This window comes from Macrosteles quadrilineatus, unplaced genomic scaffold, assembly GCF_028750875.1.
Source record: "Macrosteles quadrilineatus isolate MER2022 unplaced genomic scaffold, UCM_ALF_1.0 Scaffold_4__1_contigs__length_99947679, whole genome shotgun sequence".
NCBI lineage: Eukaryota > Metazoa > Arthropoda > Insecta > Hemiptera > Cicadellidae > Macrosteles > Macrosteles quadrilineatus.
In genome coordinates this window covers 87,358,853-87,370,941 of record NW_026542597.1, presented here as the reverse complement: position 1 = coordinate 87,370,941, position 12,089 = coordinate 87,358,853, and the positions used below count along the sequence as shown (strand labels likewise).

The window sequence follows — 12,089 nt, the reverse complement described above, 5'->3', positions numbered from 1 at the left end:
TCTGCAGTTTCATTAGAATTACAAACAACAAGAATAATATGATTAATCCATAATAGAAGTGTCAGTTAGAATCATGGCATGAAACATATCAGCAGATTCTCCATTGTATGAATCTTTGACAGTCAGTCAATTTGTTTTAAATCTTGACTCAGAACCGACATATCCATTTATTTGAGTTGCCTTTCATGGTGTCAGATAGTTTGTTTCCTAAGCTTGGCTACAGTTTTATCATTTACCTAGTCAAAAAGTTGCTAAAGGCTTCTATATTTGCTTACTTATTTGATAATTTATTCCTTCATCGGTGACCGACAATGTAGATACATCAGTAGTATGCCTAGTAGTATGCCTAGTAGTATTTTAATGTATTAGATTTCATTGAATATACATTAAAATACTACTATATACAAACATAACTACAAAATAAAGCTTCAGTGAAAAACATTTCATACCGTAGATTTAATGAGAAAAAATAGGTCTTCTAATGGTGAGGTTACCTTGTAGGCCTGAAATATAGGTTTTCTATCAAGACCTAAGATGTATTTTACAATTAATTTATTTCAAAATCAATTAAATTAAAGATTATACAAGGACATTTTACCTTAAAGTTTTACCAAAACTTTACTTTCAATTACCCATTAATTTTCCTCCAACTCTTTAAGCACTCACAAAATATTGAAAAATATTTAGAATATTTTGATTGTTGTTCGTATTTCAAAAAGCTACTTATATTCTACACATAATATTCTTGTTCAGTCCAAAAACAAAGACGATCCATCCCTGTCAGATTTTGTATGCATAATGTAGAAGGTGTTAAAGTATACTCGGTCACCTTCAGGTTTATATGCTTGACGTAATGTATGTAAATTATGTTAATGTCTGTATTTATTTACTTTGGGATGGTGTGAGGTGTTAAATGACATCTGTAGTGTATATAGTTGAATTAGTTTATATGTCAAAAACCTGCCTATGTGTACAGTATACCAATGTCGTCTTAGCTTAATTTACCCTGCTGTAACTGAATAACTTGTATGTAAGGCAGAATAACATTTTCGTCCTATGACGAGCCCGGTATTGTTTTTCACATTATTTCAGGCAAGAACTAGGGTTTGCGGTATTATCACTTAGATAAAATATATTGGCGATTTGGTGGGATTTGAACCCGGGACCTTAGAGACCGAACTCCTGCGCTCTACCACTAGACCAGCTGAATTGCACCCAAGGCAGAATAACTAACAAACACAAGTACTACAGAGAAGGAAAATATAAGTTTACACTTTCAACGATGTTTTGCTCTAAGGTTTCACCTTACATTGGTTTTTCAGTAAAAAAACAGTTTAAACAATCTTGTCTCCAAAAGGGAGTGACAATCAATAGACCTAAGATTAAATCAAAACACTACCCTTCCCTCTCCCTGCTGACCTCTGTCGCCCTCCTCTACCCCTAACGTTGTACCGGTGATAACAAACACGAACTAGGTAGACTTTTCTAAAGAAACCTGCATGCTTTCGCGAAGGTTCAGTAGCATATTGCAAAAATATTCAAGTCGTATTTTTTCTCAACACTGACATCTTTACGTTATTTTATAGTTGCTGGTTTAATTTATGTCAATTCATTGCTCATGGATCAATAATTGAGCCCAATGACAGATGACACTATAGGTGAGTGGTTATAGTGCTCGCCTAGTAATTAAAAGGTCGCCGGTTCGATACTAGAAAAGTCATTAACTTTTTGATAGTTCGTAACTGGGCTCAGCTGTTCCTGATCATTGGGCCTTAAATAAATGATCCTGGCTAATGAAACAGCTGATCTTAGTCAGTAACAAAGCCACACCGATCATCTCACACCCTTCTACACTCATCCTTCACTCATACTGTATTTGGATTTGGGTTAACCTAGATGGCGTCCCCCATCTTAATGATTAATAATTAAATTGAACACATAATTGACACCGTTAGGGATAATACGAGCAACTTACGTTTTTATTTTGAGAAATTGTAACCCCTTTTTTGTAAGTAGTGATTAGTACTTAAAAATCCTAGGTATTTTTAACGTAAGCTTTACTAGAACACCTTTTTGCGGACGTAAAGGAAACTTTTTCGTTATAATATGGTTCTTAAATAACTTTGAATCTGAATAGAATACCACATCAGTAAAGAAGTCCTTATAGGAACCTTTATCTATTTCAAACCTAAAGCATTACTGTGGTATTTTGTAATCTTAGTTTGCATTACTAAGAGCATTTACTTTGGATTTAGTAGAACAAATATTCTCGCTGAAGAACCACTTATTTTTTCCTCTCTTTTGCCAACTTCTGCCCTTATTACCCTGGCGTCTGATTCAAGATAAGCCACGATTCTACGTTGAATGCAGAGTTGCTCATTTTGTGCATTTTATATTCATAGACACCTCTTCGATTTGTGTTTTGCGAAGTCGTAAGCTATTGTGTGAACGGTTTTGTATTGTAGGTTAAGTAAATACTATATTGAAAGGTATAGTTTAATACCTAGTTTCTTAGTTTTCACACGTATTAACCTATAGGACGTGGTTCAAATCCGATCAATCACTAAAAGTAGGTGACCATGCTAGGACCCGACGATTTTGAGCCTAATTTAAGCTGTAGGTTAACATACAGCAGTTTTGGGGGTTGAAAATGAGAAAATCTAATTTTTACCCCATAAAACCACGTTCCTAGGGTCTGTTCAAGGTGGTTCGCGAACTTGTTTGAATAATTCTCGGTTTACACGTGTTTTTTTCGAATTTCATTCAAATCTGGTGATTATTCCTTGTGCTATCATGCTAGTGAACATATGAATTTGAGCTGATATGGTTTTTTGCCTTTGTGGACATAAAAAACTAAAAAGTAAATCCGTCCAAGTCTAGGTCTTACCCTATGGTAATGGCTCTTTTCTATATGGGAAACTCATTGAAAGCTATGTAGGTTACAGTATACTTTTATACCCTTAGCATTATAAGAGAATCCATGAACTCCTTTCAAAATACATAAGTTCAGGGGCCCTCCCCTATATTGTTAAGGGTATAGCTATGAGGCTATTATAAATAGAATCTAGAGTCAAATTTAGTTTCGCAATAACATTTTATTCCAGACTCTTGCATTCCAGACATAACATAAGCATTGGTTGAACGATTATTAGTTTGCATAGGTTCCTTAAATTTAGGGGTCACTAAAGTAGTTAGAACGCGGGCCTTCTGTCCTAAAATAACTGTTTCAAATCACATCAAATGCCAGTTCATTGTCAGCCACGTATTTAGTACCTTGAAACGGCAACTCAAAGGTCCACCTCAACCTTTCGTCCACATAGAGAAAGAAAATAAAACTCTTAAGTTGAGAACAATTTGTAATATTGGGGAAGAGCTGTTTTCACTAAAATCTTTCTCTAAAATAAACTGCAGTACTAGTGATATTTACTCAACCAAAGATCTGGCTATGTATGGTATTTTAAACAAAGATAAGTCTTAAAAACCCTTTCACTATTGTACTGGTGTTTTTTGGTTCAAAAACTATAAAAAGACGGATCTTGAGATCATTAAGTATTCAAATAACAATATCCAGCAAACTGTAACAAAACTTGGATACGGTATACTAACCGTGAATATCTGGAGTATAAATGATAAACTTGTTTAATTCCGTCAAACTACCCTTGTAATATGCACTTGCAGTAAACATTTAGACGTCTACTACCCTACCTAGCTGCCAGCCCCATTAACTTCATCTTCAGAATAATCTTTATTGTCATCATTATGTTATCATTAACCGCATCGACAAGGGAAAAAAGAGATTAACATAACGATCGTTGTGATCGTCAATGTTATCAGCAATGATAAAACATCACCGTTATCATCGACGAACGTAAAAGTTTATAAGACCATTTTCAAGACTGTATCACCATTGCTATCATCATCCTTAAGTTATCATTGTCATCATTGATGGCAGTAAAATCAACGACATAACATAATCAGCACTAGAATTATCATCATTAACGATAGCAAATACTTAACAATAATTAAACGTGATTGTTATGTAATTATAAACGTCGAAGATAGGAAAAACAGCTGATCTAACGACATAATCTACATTGCTATCATCTTATTTTTTTAATTAAAGTTATGGGAGTTTTCTAACAGAGGACTATACCTACAGGAGGACTCTCGTGATTATGGCATTTACTACGGAGAATCATCTAAAACACATAAGAATGGTGTAAGTTAACCACGAACAGTACTAAGAATAACCTCATACTTGACTTGTAGTAAAAGTTCAAAACAAAATGTTAACATTTACAGAATATTTTTCCGGTGATTATTGTAAAAACAATATATGTAAGTAGCTATACTTCGTTATTTTCTATTGCCGTGTCTTCGCCCATTATAGTCCCCACTATTCCAGAATCCATAGAAAATAGTGAGTTCTATTGCATGTTCAAGCAATTAAAAGAACAGTGTTTTATCTTCACTAGCTGATAAGACTTTGTACTGAAACTCTAATTGCAGTACGTAATTCATACTATAATTAATTGCACCTAGCTTAGCAGCAACCCCTGCAATATATCATGTCAACTAATCTATTCACAAGCGATTCATGGAGGTCGACTAGTTGACAATAGATTCAGGTCTGAATGCTATGTACAAAGATTTTTTTTGTTATTTTTTTATTAAAGCTTTCCAAATGTTTAGGTTAAGTATTTTAAAATGAATGTATCACCAAATAATTAAGTTTAGTCGTTTAACATGCATTTAACAAAGAACTTCTAATTTAGGAAATATAGTTTTTAACATGACAGTCGCTTACGTGTGTAAAATGTGTAGGTATTTATTTTAGGGCAGATTTTACACTTTTAAGAAACGGTTGATACAAATTTGTTATATTTAGTTGGAATAGTTCTAAATTCGGTTGAATAACAATAAACAAAGATTAAACAATAGATCGCCTTCCAGAACTGGGCAGAATTAGGCTTAAAAATGTCTTCAGCTGATCCATAAAATCTATAAAACATATGATTGGAACTTGTTTGGATTTTCTGTTTATAATTTTTTGTTATTTTGTCCCACGCGTTAGCATAAGGCCCGTGTTATCATTTTTTTTATTCCAAATTCATTTTTCATGCTTTTTTTAGCCTATTTTAATTTATAAAGGGTTTCTGCACATCTACAAGTAAATATCTTTCATTTGGTACCAACAGCGGTGTAATTCGGTCCAGTAGTATAGTCAGGCTAGCTGTCATAAGTTTTACAAAAGCTTTTTAATATATAAGATCATTAACTCATAAATCTCATCTCCCCCTTATTTGGGACCTAATATGTACAAAACCTCCCCCTTATCAACATAATGCTTCTTAATTATATCAAACAGAGAGCTCTATTTTGTAGTTCATTGTATAACCATTTTGAGCGAAGATGTTCCATTTTACATTTCTATTATGGAGAAACTTCAGTGGGGTAACTTTTATATCGTGCCACAAAAGTGTCCAATGTAGCATCACAACTGTCAGAACTTGGCTCCGGTTAAGGTTGGTGAAGACGCAGTAAGGTCGATATTTGGCTCGAAGCCCACTGGAAGGACCTACTTCTAACTGGATTCAAAGGAAGCCAAAACTATATTTTTCAACAGAGAAAATCCTTTCATATGGTAACTTCCTTGCTTTGTGACAATTCCGATAAGGTTGAATAGTTTTAGAAGTGTTTGTCTTCTATTTTGAAGGTCACAGAAGCAATTGTGTCAAATTACAACAATATCCGTTTTATGTGTACTGTATGTGTGTTACTTGTTTGATTGTTACACGTTTTATAACAGCAACACCAATAAAATACCGGTATGGGTCATAAACATAAACAAATTACGTTTTTGGCCCGAAAGTAAACAAACCCCTATACTAATAGCATTAACATTTGGTTTTGTTAACTTTCGGGCCAATAACGTCATTTTGTGTTTATGATCCATACCGAGTCTTTTCTAGTATTCGTGGGAAGTACCTTTCTATTTAAAAATTATATGTAAAGCGGCTCTAAAACCAATACAATTGTCAGCTGATATAGTTAGAAAAACAGTTGGAAAAATCACCCAAATTTAAAAGTTAAAATATTTAATCTAGAAATGGTCAAAGATTGTTAAAATTGCCTTATCAAATTTTAAGCAAGGAAATTTTATCAATCTATTTATTATTGTAAAATATATTCTCTGAGCGTGGAGACGTTGGCTAGACTATTTAGATAAGATTATACAAAAATGTTTACTTATATAACATACGACCCAAGCGATTTTTTAAAGATCGTTTCAAACTGACCGAGTTTTCAAAGCACGTATTTCCACCGGAACTACCGCTGCAATTTAAAACTTAGATAGCTCCCTTCGGCATGCGCAAAAACTGTTGTTTTGTTATGGTTCTAGATACTGGACAACTTATTAACCGCCATAAACCAAGTAGAAATATTATTTGAATGGGGAATTGTAACTAAAGCACAACCTAATTTTATTACTGGTCGGTCTATCGAGATGAACTAGGAAACCTTGAAAGTATGTTGTGGGTTTGTGTCTCGGGTGGGGCTACTAATATTTATCGGTTCAATTGATTCCAATTCTGAATTTACTCACCCCTTGATTTGCTGTATACGTTTGCTGTGTATTTGCTGTATACTATAAGGACGAGAAAATGCAAGGTATAAGATGTCATCAACCTCTTGAAGGAGGAATCCCATTGGGGCTCTACATTTGCACTTTGATTATTTTAGTTTTTCCCACCCTCTCATCCACGGACGCTGGTTCTAGCTTGGAAAAGTATTGCCCATTAGTTATAGTCCTAGAGGGTGGCGGTATTATCACATAGATAAAATCCATTGGTGATTGGAGGGATTTGAACCCGAAACCCCAGGCACCGAAGTTCCGTGCTCTGCTACTAGACCAGCTGTAATACATAGCTTAAATACATAGCTGGACCGACGGAAAAATATATAATCCTATCAAAAATATATTAATGGATGTATAACAGGAATTTAAACCCAATACTTTATTTGTAAAATTTAAACATCCCCTCATTTCTCATTTCCTCAAATAATTATATGTTTTCGTACTCAGTATTCAGGCATATTAAATACTGGTAAGCATCCATTTTACATCTAACGGTTGCCAAAAGTATTCAACACATTAAATGTGTATATTAAGAATAATTGAAAACTGAATTGTACTTTATACAAATAAATATATCCGTTTTGCCAAATCGTTGCTGCAAAACCACAATTTACCACTGCAGAGCCGTTATAAATAACTCGGAACGTTTTGTCGTTGACAGTGGATAAAATGGACGCATAAATGAGGATAAAATAATGAAAATTAATGGTTTTGTCATATGACAGTGTATCGTCCATTGGATACCTCGCGAACTCGTTTCATTTATTTAGAAATGGGTTTTGTGATTTAAATCATGCGTTGCGGACGTGAATTTCAGTCAGACAAAAACTTGACAATGTTTATCGTAATCGTTTGTGAGATCGATAAAAAATTTATATTTCAATATGTATCATTTAGTTGTTTTACATGGATATAAAATGTAGTTTTTCCACCTGAAATCTTGTTTTCCAGTATTCATTTTTCGGTAAATACTAAACTAATAGTAACACCTTAATGAAAATACATTTCACCTAACAGAACTGTATGTCGTTGACTTAAGATAGTATCAAGTATTACTGTGAATATCATGTAACCCTATGTAGTTAAACTTAGGGGTAAGACTTTGGATGGACACATATTTAAAAAAAAAATAGCATAAACTAGTGCAAGAGGGGTTGTCTAGTGTTCAGTGGGGCCTGAGCTGGTCTAGAGGAGAGACTTCGATCCACGAGGTCCCGGGTTCAAATCCCGCCAATCACCAAAGATAATGACCACCCCACTAGATGACCCCACTAGATCTAGCATGAAGTAATGTGGAAAACAATTCGGGGCTAGAAACTTGGAAAAAGGAAGAAAATTATGGTTACCACTATTTTCTAACTAGCGACAGTTCAAAATTAAATTAGAAACAGATAAATTTTAAAACAAACCGTTGATAACAGTATGTCAATGGTTATTAAAGCTTCCGATAAATAATTCAACTCGATATTGCTTGGAAATTCAATTATGGAACTGTCTAACCGTCACCCCTACACAATACCGCCCCTGTTATATTATATGAATCCTAGCTTTTGTTTTATGAAGTGAAAGATAACTAAAAGTCAACAATTTTACCCCTGTATTTTAGGTTTATAGATGTATATTTTATGAAATTTTAATTATTATGGCAGCTGTATGATTGTAATATTACATTCATAATGTGAAATCAATTATACATAATATTTGTTTGGATTTTATAGTGACTAAATGGGACAAAAATAAACTTATTCTTACAAAAAATTGAACTAATTTGACCAAACCAAGAACCAATTATTTTAATTGATATGTTTTTATTGATAGGACGTTGAAACGAAATAGAACGTAGCAAGGGTTTATTAGTTCCAGCTAACATTGAAGGGTGGTTTACAGAACACTTGAAATTCTTGTTTTCACCCCTCATTATCTGTTTCAAAACATCGCTCTTGAAATCCGTTGCTCTACTGAAACTGGATAGTTTCATAAAAAGCAGCCTTAGTGTTTATTTTTAATTAAGTCTAAGGTATCATACCTTCAAAGGAAAATCATTTTTATGAATGTACTAGCAGAGTACCCGTCCTTCGTACGGGGTTGGCGTATAAGTATAAAATGCTAATTGCAGTTATAGCCTACTCGTGCTTTGGGTTTGCAATGGGAGAGAACACGGTTTAAGAACAAATTGTTTTTTCACTTACGGTAGTATAGCACATCTACCGTAGCCATAATGTTGTACCATTGCCCTTAAACAATAAAAAGGTTAAATTCTAATCTTTCACAGCTTTGTTGTCAAAAAATATATTATGAAAAGCAAAAAGATTGTGTTTCCGCCCGGGATCGAACCGGGGACCTTGTGCGTGTGAAGCACACGTGATAACCGCTACACTACGGAAACTTGGAATGCACGGTAGAAATTAGCTATGACAAATTTAAATTATTATTATATTTAATTTGCAGTACGAAAATATGACTAGCAGAATGCCCGTCCTTCGTACGGGGTTGGCGTATAAGTATAAAATGTGTATTGCAGTTATACTCGTGCTTTGCGCTTTCGATGGGAGAGGACACGTTTTAAGAAAATTTGGTGTACTATAATTTATAATACTACTATAATAATGTTCTACCACTGCACTTAATCAATAAAAAAGTTAAGTTCTCACAGCTTTTTGTTGCTGCTTAGTTCAAATTAGTTGTTGCCATACATGCAAAACGAGTTAATAGTGTTGCACCCTTTTGGTAAACCTTAACTTTTTAATGCAATTTAATATCATAGAACCAACTTGTGTAGATGAAACAGCTGACAAAATTGTTTTATTCCTTTTATGAATACTCATAAGGTAACATGGGTAACTATAGGGCCACCGGGGCGGAGCCCGAAGGGATTTTTTAGATAAGAATGCGTTTATATGCTTATCGGGAATGTGAGTTATCATCACACCAAATTTCAGCCCTATACGACCAGTATTTTTTGCGTTTACTTGTCACAAATATCCATCCATAAATCCAAACTTTCTCACTTATAATATTAGTAGGATTACTTATGTTTTACCCAGTAGCTACGTGGCTTGAACGATCTACTAATCAAAAGGTTGCTGGTTCGACTCTGAGAAGAGGCGGTTTTAAATGCTTTTTGTCTATGGCTGGAGACAACCTTTTTTAAGCGTTTATTAAATGATTCTGGCCGTAAAACCAGCTGATTCAGTAAAGAAGCTAACACCTTACCGACTCTCCACTCATCTTTTCTTAAAATATGCACCCTCGTGCCGGTATGGAGTCGTCTAAGACCGCGGGAGAGAAATGTGGCAACGCCGCATATCCGGCCTACTGAAACAGCTGTTGCACTTAATGTAGCGTATGCGCAATGTTTATGTTTAAACGTTTGTTTCACTATTGTTACCATGACGATAGGCCGGTGCGACGTTGCCAAATCATATTGAGGCCTTGTATTAGAGGAGGTTATGTTGTCGGTTGTGTAAATTTTATCTAGTTTAGAATATGTTTTACACATATCAAATACCAAAACTGTTATTTCAATGAATTTCTTTAAGAATGTGCTTGGTTGGTAGGCTTAGTATAAATTGACATGGTTTAAGAGTCAGTTTATCTACATAGAAAAAAAATTGGATCATTGATCGTAGTCACTCAATATTGGATGAAATTTGAATTATCTTAAAGTTTAATCACATTGTTAATGGTAAAACAGCTAAAATTGTAATTCAAAATACTCCTGCCACAGCGAACCTGCAATAAGAAAGGTACGGTATGTGTTTTGTTTAGTGAGATGTTGATAGCTTGGTATGAAATAAATAAATTCGGTAACCAAATTTTATAAACATATTCTTACAGTCAAGCAAACTACATCAAATTACTTATATCTAGAGAAATAACATAGGAATTTTGAATTTACAGTTATCTTGAATTTTCTCCGTAAATATACAATAATAAGAATACAATAATTATTCAATAATTTGAATTAGTTATTCTTTCAACGCTATACACTAGTTTGGAGAGAAATTAAAATTTTTTTTGTTGAAAATGGGACAAACGATTTGGGTTACTATATCGTAAGACTTTTATTATAATAAAATATGACTAATGTCATAATCTTTTTAGTTATTCAGAAGAATCAATTTGTTTCTTGTAATAACATAATGACACCTTCTAAGTATGTAGCAAATCAGTTGATTAGGGAAATGCGTAGTATGAAGGTGTTGGTAATCAACAATAATTCTACAGCTTTCAGAACTAAAGTCATAAGTTTTACTTTATCTAACCGCACCCATTTCATAACTTTAAATCCAGATCTCGATTGAGATTTATTTTTCATCAAATTGGATGACAGTTTGTGCTGGGAAATCAGAACTTTCGGCGACAATATTTCAAAACTGAGTCCGGTTGTTGACAGTACAACATTAGTCACAACTGACAGTCTTGAGTACCGAATGGGGAGAAGAAGGAGAAGAAGGGGGAGAAGTAGGTCGATAGTTGCCCAAGGCCCATAGAGGTCGCTACTGTTTCCTTGGTTTTGATATTAAAAATGTTTCATGTATAACTAGTACTTCACAACACTAGCAAACTAGCTCTCCATTTTTCACAAGCTTATTTTTGTAAGGCAGGGTTTTTGAATGTATTTGGGTAGGTGAGCACAATTACAATTAAATTATGTGTGACTAGCGGAATACCCGTGCTTCGACAAGGAAAATCTGTTAATGATTTGAAGATGAATAATTTGCGTACTTAAACATTCATGTTGAAATAAAAGTAAATTACGTATACGAAATTATTTAGTTGGTATGAATTCTGTACTTTCCTAAAACCACTGAACTGCCAATGATTACATTTAAGAAATGTAAGACCAACAAATACTTCTTTCTTTAGAGTTTATTGCTGGTTAGTGGTGAAAGTTCTTGGGAGTGTACGTACCTTGCAAGAATGCTCAAATGTACTTTTGGATATTAAATTAATTTTGGAAAGTTGATAGGTACTTTGAGGGGACTTTTGAATATTGGGGGTAATCTTATAAATACTTTTGGTGGGTCCTTAAAGATTTTTATAAAGCTATTTGTATCTCAAAGAACTCTAAGGTGTACTGTAGACGTACTTTTGGATATAGTAACTAGGCTATTCTCAAAAAATTTTGTGAAGTATCTTTTCGATGTCAATTTTCATCTTGAACATAACTTTGAAATTATATTTTCAATTTTTAGTAGCATTTTGTCTACTTACAAAGTTATTTTTAATTTGAATCAGTGCCTCATAGCTCACAACAAACAAAATAGTTTTTTGTTTTTTTTTTGTTGTCCTAGGACGCTAGGCACGAGTCCGGGATTGTTTTTTACATTACTTCAGGCTATACCTAGGGGTTTCGGCATTATCACTTAGATAAAATGCATTGGTGATTTGGCAGGATTTGAACCCGGGACCTCAGGCACCGAAGTCCCGCGCTCTAACCACTATA

At 34.0% G+C, this 12,089-nt stretch overlaps 1 protein-coding gene and 1 non-coding gene across 3 annotated transcripts in view; one reads left to right on the top strand and one right to left on the bottom strand.

Moving 5' to 3' along the window:
- LOC128992106 (voltage-gated potassium channel subunit beta-2-like) overlaps nucleotides 1-12,089 on the top strand; it is a 61,633-nt gene that overhangs the window by 25,763 nt on the left and 23,781 nt on the right. The gene's annotated exons all lie outside the window — the stretch shown is intronic.
- Trnav-cac (transfer RNA valine (anticodon CAC)) lies at nucleotides 8,954-9,026 on the bottom strand. The gene has a single exon. It is a non-coding gene; the product is annotated as a tRNA-Val (tRNA).